The 13,848-nt window shown below is 37.8% G+C and overlaps 1 protein-coding gene across 27 annotated transcripts in view; it reads right to left on the bottom strand.

Moving 5' to 3' along the window:
- PEAK1 (pseudopodium enriched atypical kinase 1) overlaps positions 1–13,848 on the bottom strand; it is a 314,448-nt gene that overhangs the window by 278,392 nt on the left and 22,208 nt on the right. For 9 of the 27 annotated variants that reach the window (XM_086363951.1, XM_086363948.1, XM_086363949.1 and 6 more), the window contains exon 2: positions 8,860–8,979. The exons of the other annotated variants lie outside the window; for them this stretch is intronic. The gene's annotated coding sequence lies outside the window, so the exon portion shown is untranslated. The remainder of the gene's footprint in view (positions 1–8,859; positions 8,980–13,848) is intronic. 27 annotated transcript variants of the gene reach the window in all.

Here is a 13,848-nt window from a genome sequence, read left to right as displayed (position 1 = left end):
GATGCCATGATCTTAGTTCTCTGAATGTTGAGCTTTAAGCCAACTTTTTCACTCTCCACTTTCAGTTTCATCACGAGGCTTTTTAGTTCCTCTTCACTTTCGCCATAAGGGTGGTGTCATCTGCATATCTGAGGTTATTGATATTTCTCCCAGCAATCTTGATTCCAGCTTGTGTTTCTTCCAGTCTAGCATTTCTCATGATGTACTCTGCATATAAGTTAAATAAACAGGGTGACAATATACAGCCTTGACGTACCTTTTTTCTTGAAAACAAACACACATCAACACTTTTTTCAGTTTTTTAAATTAATTTTTATTGGAATATAGTCATTTTACAAAGTCATGTTAGTTTCTGCTATACAACAAAGTGAATTGGCCATATATACATATGTCCTCTCTTCCTTGGATTTCCTTCCCATTAGGTCACCACAACTCTAAGTAGAGTTCCCTGTGCTCCTCAGTAGGTTCTCACTAATTATCTATTTTACACATAGTATCAATAGTGTATATATGTCAATTCCAATCTCCTAATTCATCCCACTGGCCCTTCCCCCGCTTGATGTCTATATGTCTGTGTCTCTATTTCTACTTTGCAAATAATCTATGCCATTTTTCTAGATTCCATATCTATATGTGTTATTTTTTTTCTCTTTCTGACTTACTTCACACTGTATGACAGTCCCTACGTACATTAATGCTTTTAAAATAAAATGATCATATACTTTACCATCCTCTCAGATAACTGGATATTCATTGCCGAGGTGTAAATACACTTAGCTTGCTCCAAAAACAATTTTGTAAGGTAGAAATTCCCTCATGATAAGCTACACATACTTGTCTTCAAACATATCTTACCTTTGGTTTCATGCAAAACAGATGACTTCGTTGTTCAAATTCAAAACAATAACATAAAGGAAGTGATTTTATTACTGTTAGTAGCTGAAGTTTTCAACTCCTCTTATGCCACCTCTGACTAATGTCAATGCCTGTGGTCTCCTCCTCTAACAGAACTGAAACTTACAGTTCAAATAGGGAGCTAACTCTCCAGTGACATACTCTAGCAGCAAAACTTAAGATGAAACAACTAAGGCAAAGAAAGGACACTATCCAAAAAGATGTCTTTCAAAAATTACTTGGGGAGCCTTATGGGAATCCTTGAAAATCAGAAAACAATTAACTTCACTGGGAAAAAAGGAAAAATTCAACTAGTAGTGATTAAGAGAAAGGGACAATCTACACATTCCAAAGGAACAACTATGAGACTTGAGGCAAGATTCAAAGATGAGGATTGATGAATCAAAAGTGACCTCAGTATTCTGGTGCCAGAGCGGCTATGTAGACAAGCACTTCTCTGACAAACCCAGAAGCCAGAAAATAGCTTGTTGATGGGAAAGGGGGAGATAAGGCCAGTTTATCCCCCGGAAGTGAATGTTAGCAAGTGGGTATATTTCATGCATCTTAAGTATATGCAGCTGGAGAGAAGTAAATTGAAGTTGCACAATTTGAGCCTCTTGCTGGGGTTTAACACAGGAAAATGTTAAATGAGTAAGGTGGGCCTTCTGAGTAAAAGCTAAAGCCTCAGAGTGACAGATATGACATACTAACATACAGCTAATGAAATTCACTTCTGAACCCTTAAGTGTATCACAAATACCTCTTCATATAGTTGCAGTAATCAGTGCTTACCTCCTTGCCCCCTATTTAAAACAAATTCCAAATAAAAGACAGAAACTTCACATTGGGATCTCATTTCTAGAAAGATATAATTTAGTACTATGGCAACAAACTCCAGAATGTTTATCTGAAATCTTCTCTCCCTGAATCAAAAAATGTTTGCAATTTGCCTTCTCGGAACCATATCTACATTAAACCCCCACTTAGCTCATATATCTTTATCTCGACACATCTTATATTGATCACTTTTCTCTTTTAGAAAAGATTTATTTTATTTATTATTTACTGATTTTTAGCTGCACTGGGTCTTTGTTGCTGCATGCGGGCTTTCTCTAGTTGTGGCAAACGGGGGCTACTCTCTAGTTGCGGAATGTGGGCGTCTCTTGTCGTGGAGTACAGACTCTAGGCACACAGGCTTCAGAAGCTGCAGCACGAAGGCTCAGCAGTTGCCGCTCACAGGCTCTACAGCGCTGGCTCAGTAATTGTGCTGCACTGGCTTAGTTGCTCCAGGGCATGTGGGATCTTCCTGGACCAGAGATCAAACGCCAAGTTCCCTGCATCGGCAGGTAGATTCTTAACCACCAGACCACTAGGCAAACCCTCGATTTTCTGTTAAATACACATAATATTTCTAGTTCCACATTCTCCTTTCCACTGATATTATTTTTACCCTCTGTTCTAGATCTATTTTGAAGTTCTAATTCTGAATCTCCAAGTTAAAAATGTGACACTATCAAAATAAAAAAATTCTCCATCGGACAAGATAACTGCCTTCTAAGTATTTCAATACGAAAAGTGCTTTAGTGATGCTTTCTGCTTCTTATCTTTGATAACTGATCCACAATATCAACTTAATATCAACACAATATCAACCTTCTTCACACCTTCTTTCTACCCATTTACTTTCTTTTACCTACTATTTTTATTTAGCCATACCATTTATAAGCTTCTATAGGAGAAATTTTGACCCTCATTTTTAAGATTCAAATTTCTACCTCTGGAGGAAAAAAAATAATTTGTGGACTGAATCAACTCTGCCTCACTAAATAGCTGTGCAATCTCAAGACAAACTGTTTAACCTTTTTGAGACACCATTTTCTTATTTGTAAATGGGAGATAATATCACTCATTACACAGGGATGTTTTTCAAATTAAAGAAAAGGAATTGTAGCAAATCTAGGATGATAAGTGGTAAACAACATTTAATAAACTGGTGCTTTTACATAAAAAATGTGTTATTATCAAAGTAATTATCTCATAGGCCATTACAGAAATTTGCTACCAAAAGCACTGGATGTACTTCCTAATTCTGGCCTCAATTCAGGGACAAAATACAAATCACATTACTGCAATTTTAATGGAGAAGCCATCAAGTGGAGTGTGTAATGGAAATATGGGCTATGATATTTGGGCAGAAAGGAGCTCTGGAACATAGGACCAGGAAAGGCAACTCTCAGGGTTTACCATATTCTAGAATCCCTGTATGTATCGATACACCCTTGAGGGCAGTACAATCTTGACTGTAAAAGCAAGGTTACAGTACATATCAACCAGAGAGCTGCTACATTTCATTTAGTCTCTCAATTTCAAGCAGAAATTATTGGTGCGAGTGTGCATTTCACTGCTGATTTGAAACATGGAACCAAAACCACAGTGATGATGTTGATAGATATTAATTTTGCAATTAATATTTGAGACTTACTCCATACCAGTATGCACACTATGTTAAGTGTTTTCTATTCATCATTAACTCTCACAACAATCCTATGAGGTTGGATACTTTTATCCTATTTGACAAACAAAACTAACCAAAAAACCCTGAAGCCTAGCAGAGCTGAAATTCAGACCCAGGTTAACAGTGAAAATTTCAAACATCCAGTAATATAAGTTATGTGCTGACAGTAAGATACCCAATATTTCAGCAGTCTGAGCTATTTGGGTATCTGTGTGGGAAGCAGAGCATCATATTCACTCAACTGTATAAGCAAAAGCACGAGGGAGGTAGAAAAGGGTTACATCCCAGAGTAGCAATTCTGGAACTTTCAAATATTAAAAATCATGACACTGTCAAATTGAGCATGGCCTACTGTGGGGATAATTAGAGCTCTCTAGATCAAAGGTTCTGTTTTCCACCTTACACATGCTGATGGACAAGGGCATCAGAAGCTGATGCTATGTGCCATCATTTGCTCAAGACACCACCCCCACACACCTCCACACACCTCCTGAATGAGATTCTCAGAACATCAGCTGCACCTCTGTGCCTTCTCACCCTTTTCAGGAAAGCACATCAGAATGAATATGAGTAAAATAGGTATGAATTTTTCTCGGCATCAGATAAGTAAATATTAAAGTTTATTGAACAGTGGTGCTATATACCAGGCTAAGTTCTAAGCCCTTTGCCTATATTAATCCTCAAATGACATTATGAATTAGGTACTATTTTATTCCCATTTTACAGATAAGGTAACTGAGACACAAAATAAGTAATTTGCTAAAGATTACACATAAGAGAAGGCAATGGCACCCCACTCCAGTACTCTTGCCTGGAAAATCCCATGGGCGGAGGAGCCTGGTGGGCTGCTTTCCATGGGGTCTCTTGGACACGACTGAGCATCTTCACTTTCACCTTTCACTTTCATGCATTGGAGAAGGAAATGGCAACCCACTCCAGTGTTCTTGCCTGGAGAATCCCAGGTGGGCTGAGGAGGAGCCTGGTGGGCTGCCGTCTATGGGGTTGCACAGAGTCGGACATGACTGAAGCCACTTAGCAGCAGCAGCAGCAGCAGCAGCAGCACACAAGAGAAATGACAGTGCAAGATTCCAATAAGGAGGTCTGGCTCCAGATCCTTAGTTCTTAAACACAAAAATAAACTGCTTCTCAGTTTTGCTAGGACATGACCAAGTAGACAGGTACGCTGGGTAATTCCAGAAACGCTGAACAACCAAGTTGATGGCGCAATCGAAAAAATAACTTCTGCTTCTGTGGATACATCCAAAAAGCTGGCTCCCTAAAATCTTCCACCAGGAATTTAGTTTAATGTCACAGGGACCTTGGATTCCAAGTCCAAGGGCCCAGAAGAAAACTTCATTTAGAACCTCTCCCCTTATCCTTGGATAAGCTGAGCGATAGCAATTTTCTTAGTAGCCCAGCAAATGGCATTGGTTATGAGGCAGCCCAGCCCTATTATGCTATTGCTGGACCATAAGGAATGAACAAAGCTTCACAAAAAGAATAGGAACACAATCCCTTGCTCTGAAAAGCTCTACGCATTAAAGAGTCACTCAGTCTTCTGGGTAGGGTTGTTCACATACTATCCAGGCAGTATTCTAAGTGCTGGAATACACCTGTGAACAAGAGGTCTCACAATCATGGAGCTCATTTCCTAGTGTCACAGAAATATGGGTCTAAATGGACCTATAAAGGTCAACTCCAAATACAAGAGGAAAAGGTGCTGGCACCATCCTAAATTCTCAGTGGAAGAAAAAAAATGTGAGGAAAAGATGTAAGGGGGCACTATTTACTTTGAATAGCAGGAATGCTGGAATCTTTTCAACTACAACTTAAGAATACCAGGCCAAACTACTGCACTACTGCCAAAGCTGATGCCAACTTGAAATGAAAGCAATGTAGTTGGATGGCACTGTTTCTGCCTCAGGCTAGGAAAACAGTGCCCACCTACAAGTTCCTGAAGAGAGAAAAGGAAAGGACAAAGGCACAGAAGCTTGGGTTGTTTATCTCTTTTTAGAACCTGTTCCCAAAATAGAAAAAGGAAATCACTAGCAAAGAATCCTAAGTTCTGCCATATCTTGACAATGTTAGTAACAGTGTTCAAACTACTACAAGGAAAATTAAAATAGGAACTACTGGTGGGAGACACACCAAAAACTACTCATCATGACTGTTTATTTTGAACGGTTTGGCCAAAGTTTACCTAAGTAAAACTAACTTAGGTAATAAGTTAGATAATGCTAATCCACATGAAAAAACAGAAGCAATACTTATAAAAGAAAGTTAAGCATAGTAGGAGAGCAAAAATAACTCAAATTTCTGATAATTTACTAAAAAGCTTAAGTGCTCAGCATGATAGACGTGTTAATACCAATTCAATTCAAGGCCAATCTCTGCAGCCCTAACTGCCCGGTTATTTTCAACTCATGGCTCAAAGACTAACATGCTTCATATATGTGGCATTTATGCACGCATTCACTCATTCATACATCTTCGTGTTTTATCATGCTATGGAGGTGCTGGGGATCTAACACTAAACAGGAAAATACAGGGTTCCTACCTTCAAGGATGGGCTTTCTGGTCACATTCATCAGTGAAGATGTGTATAGCTTAGATATAAGCTGCTTTTATCCATCCTGTCTCACTGCAGAAAAACTGTAATCTTTTTTGTTCTTCTCAACCCCATGTGGGAACTCAGTGACGCAAGTCTAACTCAGTTTCAATGACATTAAATCATGTACCTAAAACAGTATGACACAATCCAGGCATTTTTAAAAAGAAGTTGAAATAATCCATCTATGGATTAATCAATTTTTGCTTCCTCTCACAATTCTGATTAAAAAAAAAAAACTTAATGTGTTCTGCATACATAGAAAACAAAAATAGAGAAATATAATGGTTTTCACCATTTGCAGATTAAAAGCTCTAAGCTTGTGCATAATGGGTCTATTCCAAGAGCACTATTTTTAATTTTTTTAAAATGTAATAAACTTAAACTACTACTCAGTGCTAAGGAATACTGTGTAGCAGTTAAAGAATAACTCAAAACTATATGTACTGACATGAAAAAGATATTCCTTATTGACCTAGAGGACAGAACACAGAACAATGTATGAGATATGTTAAAAATATAGAGACAAAATAAGACTGCACACACACACAGAATAGAAGATCTGGATATTAAACACTGCAGTGGTTACCCTAGGTGGCAAATAAAGAAAGGGAGAGACATGCAGGAGGAATTTGGCTCATTTTTCTATATATATTGCAGCATCACTTAATTTCTTCTGAGATATTCATCTATTGTTTAATTTTTAAAAATTTCTAAACTGTCTCTGCTGCTGCTGCTGCTGCTGCTGCTAAGTCGCTTCAGTCGTGTCCGACTCTATGCGACCCCATGGACTGCAGCCTACCAGGCTTCTCCGTCCATGGGATTCTCCAGGCAAGAACACTGGAGTGGGTTGCCATTTCCTTCTCCGATGCATGAAAGCGGAAAGTGAAAGTGAAGTTGCTCAGTCGTGTCTGACTCTTAGCGACCCCATGGACTACAGCCTACCAGGCTCCTCCATCCATGGGATTTTCCAGGCAACAGTACTGGAGTGGGGTACCATTGCCTTCTCCCAAACTGTCTCTAAAACCAGATAAACATCCAATACTAGGTATTTTGTCCTTAACATTCCTACAGAAAGAAGCAATCTTATTTGAATAGTCAGAATAAATAACATAGCATTTTTAATATAATTTTTGTTTTGTGTTGGAATATAGTTGATTTTACAATGTTGTATTAGTTTCAGGTGTTCAGTAAAGCAATTTAGTTGTATATACACATATGTTTTATTCTTTTCCCATATAGGTTATTGCAGAATATTGAGTGGAGTTCCCTGTGCTATATAGTAGGTTCCTGTTGATTATTTTATACTCAGTAGTATGTATGTTAATCCTACCCTAATTTATCCCTCCCCTCACTTTCCCTCTTTGGCAGCCATAAGGTTGTTTTGTCTGTGCATTTGTTTCTGTTTTGTAAATAAGTTCACTTGTATCGCCTTTGCTATGCTAAGTTACTTCAGATAAAGATGCAGTACATATATACAATGGTATATTACTCAGTCATAAAGAAGAATGAAATAATGCCATTTGCAGCAACATGGATAGACCTAGAGATTATCGTGCTAAGTGATTAACTCAAGGTATCATATAATATCACTTACTAGATTTCACATGTAAGTGATATTATATGATACCTTGAGTTACTTCACTTAGCATGATAATCTCTAGGTCTATCCATGTTGCTGCAAATGGCATTATTTCATTCTTCTTTATGACTGAGTAATATTCCATTGTATATATGTACTGCATCTTTATCTATTCATCTGTTGACAGACATTTAGGTTGCTTCCATGTCTTGGCTATTGTAAAGAGCATTACAATGAACACTGGGGTGCATGTATCTTTTCAAAGTATGGTTTTCTACAGATATATACCCAGGAGTGGGATTGCAGGATCATACGGTAGCTCTGTTTTTAGTTTTTTAAGGAACCTCCATACTGTTCTCTGTAGTGGCTGTACCAATTTACATTGCCACCAACAGTGTGGGAAGGTTCCCTTTTCTACACACACCCTCTCCAGCATTTATTGTTTGTAGACTTTTTAAAGATGACCATTCTGACTGGTGTGAAGTGATGCTTTATTGTAGGTTTGATTTGTATTTCTTTACAAATTAGCAATCTTGAACATCTTTTCATGTGCTTTTTGGCCATCTGCATGTCTTCTTAAGGAGAAATGTGAAATAACATTTAGACCCAACAAAATACTTACATTATATAATAAGTGGCAAGAACTTGGAAAAATTAAACTCTAAAAGGAGTAGATCAGAGAAAGAAATCCTATACTATTTTCAAAATATTTGACGTATTTAAAAATACCTTAGAATAGGTACTGGAACTAGGTTGTGCTTAGTCACTCAGTCTCATGTCTGACTCTTTGCGCCCCAATGGACTGTAGCCTGCCAGGCTCCTTTGTCCATGGGGATTCTCCAGGCAAGAATACTGGAGTGGGTTGCCATGCCCTCCTCCAGGGGATCTTCCCAACCCAGGGACTGAACACAAGTCTCCCCGCATTGCAGGCATATTCTTTACCATCAGAGCCACCAGGGAAGTCCATGAATACTGGAGTGGGTAGCCTATCCCTTCTCCAGGGGATTTTCCCAACCCAGGAATTGAACCGGGGTCTCATGCATTGCAGGTGGATTTTTCACCAGCTGAGGTACCAGGGAAGCCCAGAACTAGGTTAGACACTATAAAAACTGCTTTCATATATAACCTGTAATTCATTTATTATAAATGTGCTTTACAGATATCCTCAAACTGCAAACTACTGTCTCCAAAATAATCACCTTATAAAAATGAGCATCTCTTTTTTCTTCCCTAGAGAAAAGTCTTGCTATATATACATACCATTTCTTTTCCTCTGAACAGTTCAATCTGCTGTCAATTCAAGCAGGGGTTCAACTGTAGCACTAAACCCTAAGAATATATTGTCTTCTTACTCTTTCAATATCTTCTCAGAAATGATATCTAAAGACCAGAAATGGAAATATCACCATGAGAGTCAATCTGCTCTAGTCATAAAATAACTGCTAAGGGTTTGAAAAGAACTAGTTCATGAAACTAAAATCATTTTCCTTTTCTGCTTCTTTAAAAACTCAATGCAAAAGTTGTAGCTAATGGCTCAACTACATTCCCAAATCAGCAAGGAACATATTTTTTTAATTTTTCATAGATTATTATTCATTTGAACTTCCATCAGCCAGACACTAGCATCAAAGAACCAAAACTTAATGCAGAGCATATTGTCAAATGCATGAGCTACAATTTGGTATATATTAAATATGCCAGTTTACTGTTATTGGGAAATTTTGCTGATCTAGATTGGAATTTTTAAGGGCCTAATTAAAAAAAAAAAAAAACTATTCAGGACTAGATTACAACAAGCAGTCATGAAATGAACTTCTTATTTTAACCAATTATTATTAGTATTTTCTAAGCTAAGAATGAGCAGATGCAAGATACATAAGAAATGAAATCAAAGAAAAAGGACAAGATTTCAACTCTCTTTCCCATGTGCCAGAGCATGGTACCAAAGAGTAAAATTTAGAATGGAATAGAAATAAGCAGAGAATTTTGCATATCAGAATTGCTTTAAAAATGCACTTCTAGCCATTAGGGGGAAAAGATCAACAAGGGAAGAGAAGGAGCAAGTATCTCTTCCCTGCCTTGTACTGAAGCAAATCATTTCATTTAATCAACAGATCACTCATTTTTCATTTGGCCAAGTGGTCTACACTATCACTGCATATACCTCTTAATAACACTATGAGGTACCATTTCACGCCAGTCAGAATGGCTGCGATCCAAATGTCTACAAGCAATAAATGCTGGAGAGGGTGTGCAGAAAAGGGAACCCTCTTACACTGTTGGTGGGAATGCAAACTAGTACAGCCACTATGGAGAACAGTGTGGAGATTCCTTAAAAAACTGGAAATAGAACTGCCTTATGATCCAGTAATCCCACTGCTGGGCATACACACTGAGGAAACCAGAAGGGAAAGAGACACATGTACCCCAATGTTCATCGCAGCACTGTTTATAATAGCCAGGACATGGAAGCAACCTAGATGCCCATCAGCAGATGAATGGATAAGAAAGCTGTGGTACATATACACAATGAAGTATTATTCAGCCATTAAAAAGAATACATTTGAATCAGTTCTAATGAGATGGATGAAACTGGAACCTATTATACAGAGTGAAGTAAGCCAGAAAGAAAAACACCAATACAGTATACTAACGCATATATATGGAATTTAGAAAGATGGTAACAATAACCCTGTGTATGAGACAGCAAAAGGGACACTGATGTATAGATCAGTCTTATGGACTCTGTGGGAGAGGGAGAGGGTGGGGAGATTTGGGAGAATGGCATTGAAACATGTATAATATCATGTATGAAACGAGTCGCCAGTCCAGGTTCAATGCACGATACTGGATGCTTGGGGCTGGTGCACTGGGACGACCCAGAGGGATGGTATGGGGAGGGAGGAGGGAGGAGGGTTCAGGATGGGGAACACAGGTATACCTGTGGAGGATTCATTTCGATATTTGGCAAAACTAATACAATATTGTAAAGTTTAAAAATAAAATTTAAAAAAGAAAAAGGAGGGGAAAAAATCAAGTATGATTGGGTTATCTTTCTGTTCCAAATATTCAAAGATACTCAAAGGTTTGAGGTGAAGGTAGAAGTGGAGTATAATAAAAACAGAAAAGTGTGCCAACTACTTTCAGACAGTATCGTTTAGTTCAGTGTCCTCATACACTGCCAACATTCAATTTCTCCCTAAAGTTCCTCACTCACACCCAGGAAACAACAAGGCATATGTCACACTACACATGCTATCTCACATGCGGCTTGCTTACTTCATTCCTAACAGGAAAAAATAAATACATCCTAAGAATGAGAAATATCTCTAAAAACGGGGAAATGTACCCTAAAAATGGGAAATAGCCAAATTTTCAGTTGCTACAGATGACCGAGTAAGTGTGCAATTACAGAAAGTTTATATATTGCTACTTTGCTTCCAAAACAATTTTGGCATCCAATGAGCTTGCATTTGTCTCGATCAGGATGAGCTTTAAGACTGGGTACAGTAAAAAGTCATGTCCATCTCACAATAACAACAAAATTTCTAACTGCATATATACTATTAACAGATGTAAAGATGCTTAAGTGCTAGACCTTTTTTGGTGGGGGGATGTGCTGGGTCTTCACTGCTGTGTGGGCTTTTTGCTAGCTGTGGCAAGAGGGAGCTACTCTCTGGTTGCAGTGCGTGGGCTTCTCACGGCAGTGGATTCTCTTGTTGCAGAGCATGGGCTCAAGGTGTGTGGACTTCAGTAGTTGCAGATCCTAGGCTCTAGACAACAGACTCAGTAGCTGTGGCGCCTGGGCCTAGTTGCTTCATAGCATGCGGGATCTTTGCAGACAGGGATCAGACCTGTGTCTCCTGCACTGGCAAGCAGATTCTTTACCCCTGAGCCACCAGGGAATCCCTAGATTTTAGACATATATCTAATGTTTAAGATAAAATCTGATAAAATATTAATGGTAAGGAAAAATACAACCACAACAGAGAGTCCTATCTATGGTTTGTACAAGGCAAATATTATTATACTTCTCACATTCCAGTAAATACCTTAAATAAGAAGAAATAATACAAACCAAGTTCAGTAGCTTCCATTTGTAGGACTCTCAGTTTAGAAAGTTCTTGTACATATATTCAACTTTTGAATTCAATATTTAGTGTATTTATTCAATATTCATTTGTAAATGCATAAGGTATATCCCTCTAGGCTTCCTTCATCCAACTTGTTAATAAAAATCAGATTGAGAAAAAAAAGCAGCCTCCACATTAAAATCTTATCTCCATTTTTACAGAACAAAATAAAAGCTTATAGATGTTAAGAATTTTTCCTATGATCACAAATTAAAAGCAAAGCATTTTTAATATTCTACTTTATACATTCAATTTATACCACTAACCTCTAATCATGCCACATCTTTCTTACCATGTCACAAATTCACTTTAGAAAGAAAAGAATGATTTTAATTGCTACTGTTCCTTAAAAGTAATGATAAGAATTATGATAAATATATATGTATGTGTGTGTACACAGATATATAAGTTACATGTGCATATGTAATACATAAATGTTTATATGTCTTTGTTCCTGACTTCATAAAGGTTTTCTGTACATGATTAATAAAAATTTATTTCTCTTCAGGACTTAAACTCTTGCAAACTCTTTGTTATCCAAAATCCTTAGTAGGAATTGATTTTATTGACTATCTGAGAATTAACTTCAAGTATTATACCTAGCAAACCTTTGGACGACTACAAATTTAGCATTATTGTGTAACACGAGGGCTTCCTAAGTGGCACTAGTGGTAAACAGCCAGCCTACCAATGCAGGAGACTTAAGAGACACAGGTTTGATCCCTGGGTTGAGAAGATCCCCTGGAAATGGGTACAGCAACTCATTCCAGTATTCTTGCCAGGAGAATCCCATGGAGAGAAGAGCCTGGTGGGCTAGTCAACAAGGTCACAAAGAGTCAGACACAACTGAAGCAACTTAGCATGTGTAACATGAAGATCCATAAATAAAAGAATGTGTAATTTTATTGAGACAAAGTTTTAAAATTTCACGAGACACCAAAATGAGAGCTCAACATCCATAGTGCAACCTTGCTTTGCTGCTTTCTTCTCTTGTAGAGTACCTGGAAAGTGCTATTTTATCACATCTTATGGAGAAAATTATATGCTCTAGGACTGTGCTAAAACTAGCCACATGTGGCTACAGAGCACTTGAAACATGGCTAGTCTGAATTGATGTGCCGTAAGTGGAAAATATAAACTGGAATTTGAAGACTTAGTAAGAAAAACAAGACTAAAACAGCTCAAAATTTTTTTATATTGAAGACTTATGGACATGGGGAGACAGGAGGAGAGGGTGAAATGTATGGAGAGAGTAACATGGAAACTTACATTACCATATGTAAAATAGATAGCCAATGGGAATTTGCTGTATGACTTGGGAAACTCAAACAGGGGCTCTGTATCAACCTGGAGAGGTGGGATAGGAAGGGAGATGGGAGAGAGGTTCAAAAGGGAGGGGGATATAGATATAGGATTTTCTGATATGGGAAAATGTTATCAGAAAAAAAAAGGATATAAAATTATAAAAGGTAGAGATGCTTCAAACATGCTTGTAAAGTTATTCAAATTTAGTTTAGCAATATGAAAAAGAGAAATACACCAATTCCTCTAAATGAAAAGAACCTCCTATAGAGCATGAATGTACTGTCTCCTCAGCCAGTCTTAGCCCTGCCTGCTTCTCACAGCATGACCAGATTACTGCACTGACTAATCTGATACATTAATGATACCTCTACAATAAACAGTATGATGTCAATTAGGTATGTTGAAAAGTAATACATGCACAACAAAGGAGGTGGGGTGAGGCAACAAATTATTAGTACCAGTTGTCCCTGGATGGTAGAGTAACAGATTTCCTCTTTTTCATTTATTCTATATTTTCCCAATTTTTTCTACATTGACAGGGTTGAAGGTGGAGATGTAGGAAGATCCTAAACTCTCCTCCTCTGATGAACACAACAAATCTATAGCTACATATGGAATAATTCCAACAGAAAGGGACCTAAAAACTGGATAAACAGAACCTCCTCAACAAAGGATAAAAGAACAGCAAGAGATTGTGAAGATAGATAGAGACACAGTCTCACCAAAGAAAAAACCCACACCCCACACTCAGTGATTCACAATTGGGAGGGATCATCAAGGAACAAATCATTTCCCTCAGGAGCAAGAGATT

The sequence above is a fragment of the Bos grunniens genome, chromosome 21, assembly GCF_055505025.1.
Source record: "Bos grunniens cultivar Pamir isolate PY7600 chromosome 21, Bosgru_T2T1.0, whole genome shotgun sequence".
Taxonomy (NCBI): domain Eukaryota; kingdom Metazoa; phylum Chordata; class Mammalia; order Artiodactyla; family Bovidae; genus Bos; species Bos grunniens.
The sequence above is the reverse complement of the archived record's forward strand: the minus strand, read 5'-3'. Positions and strand labels throughout refer to the sequence as shown.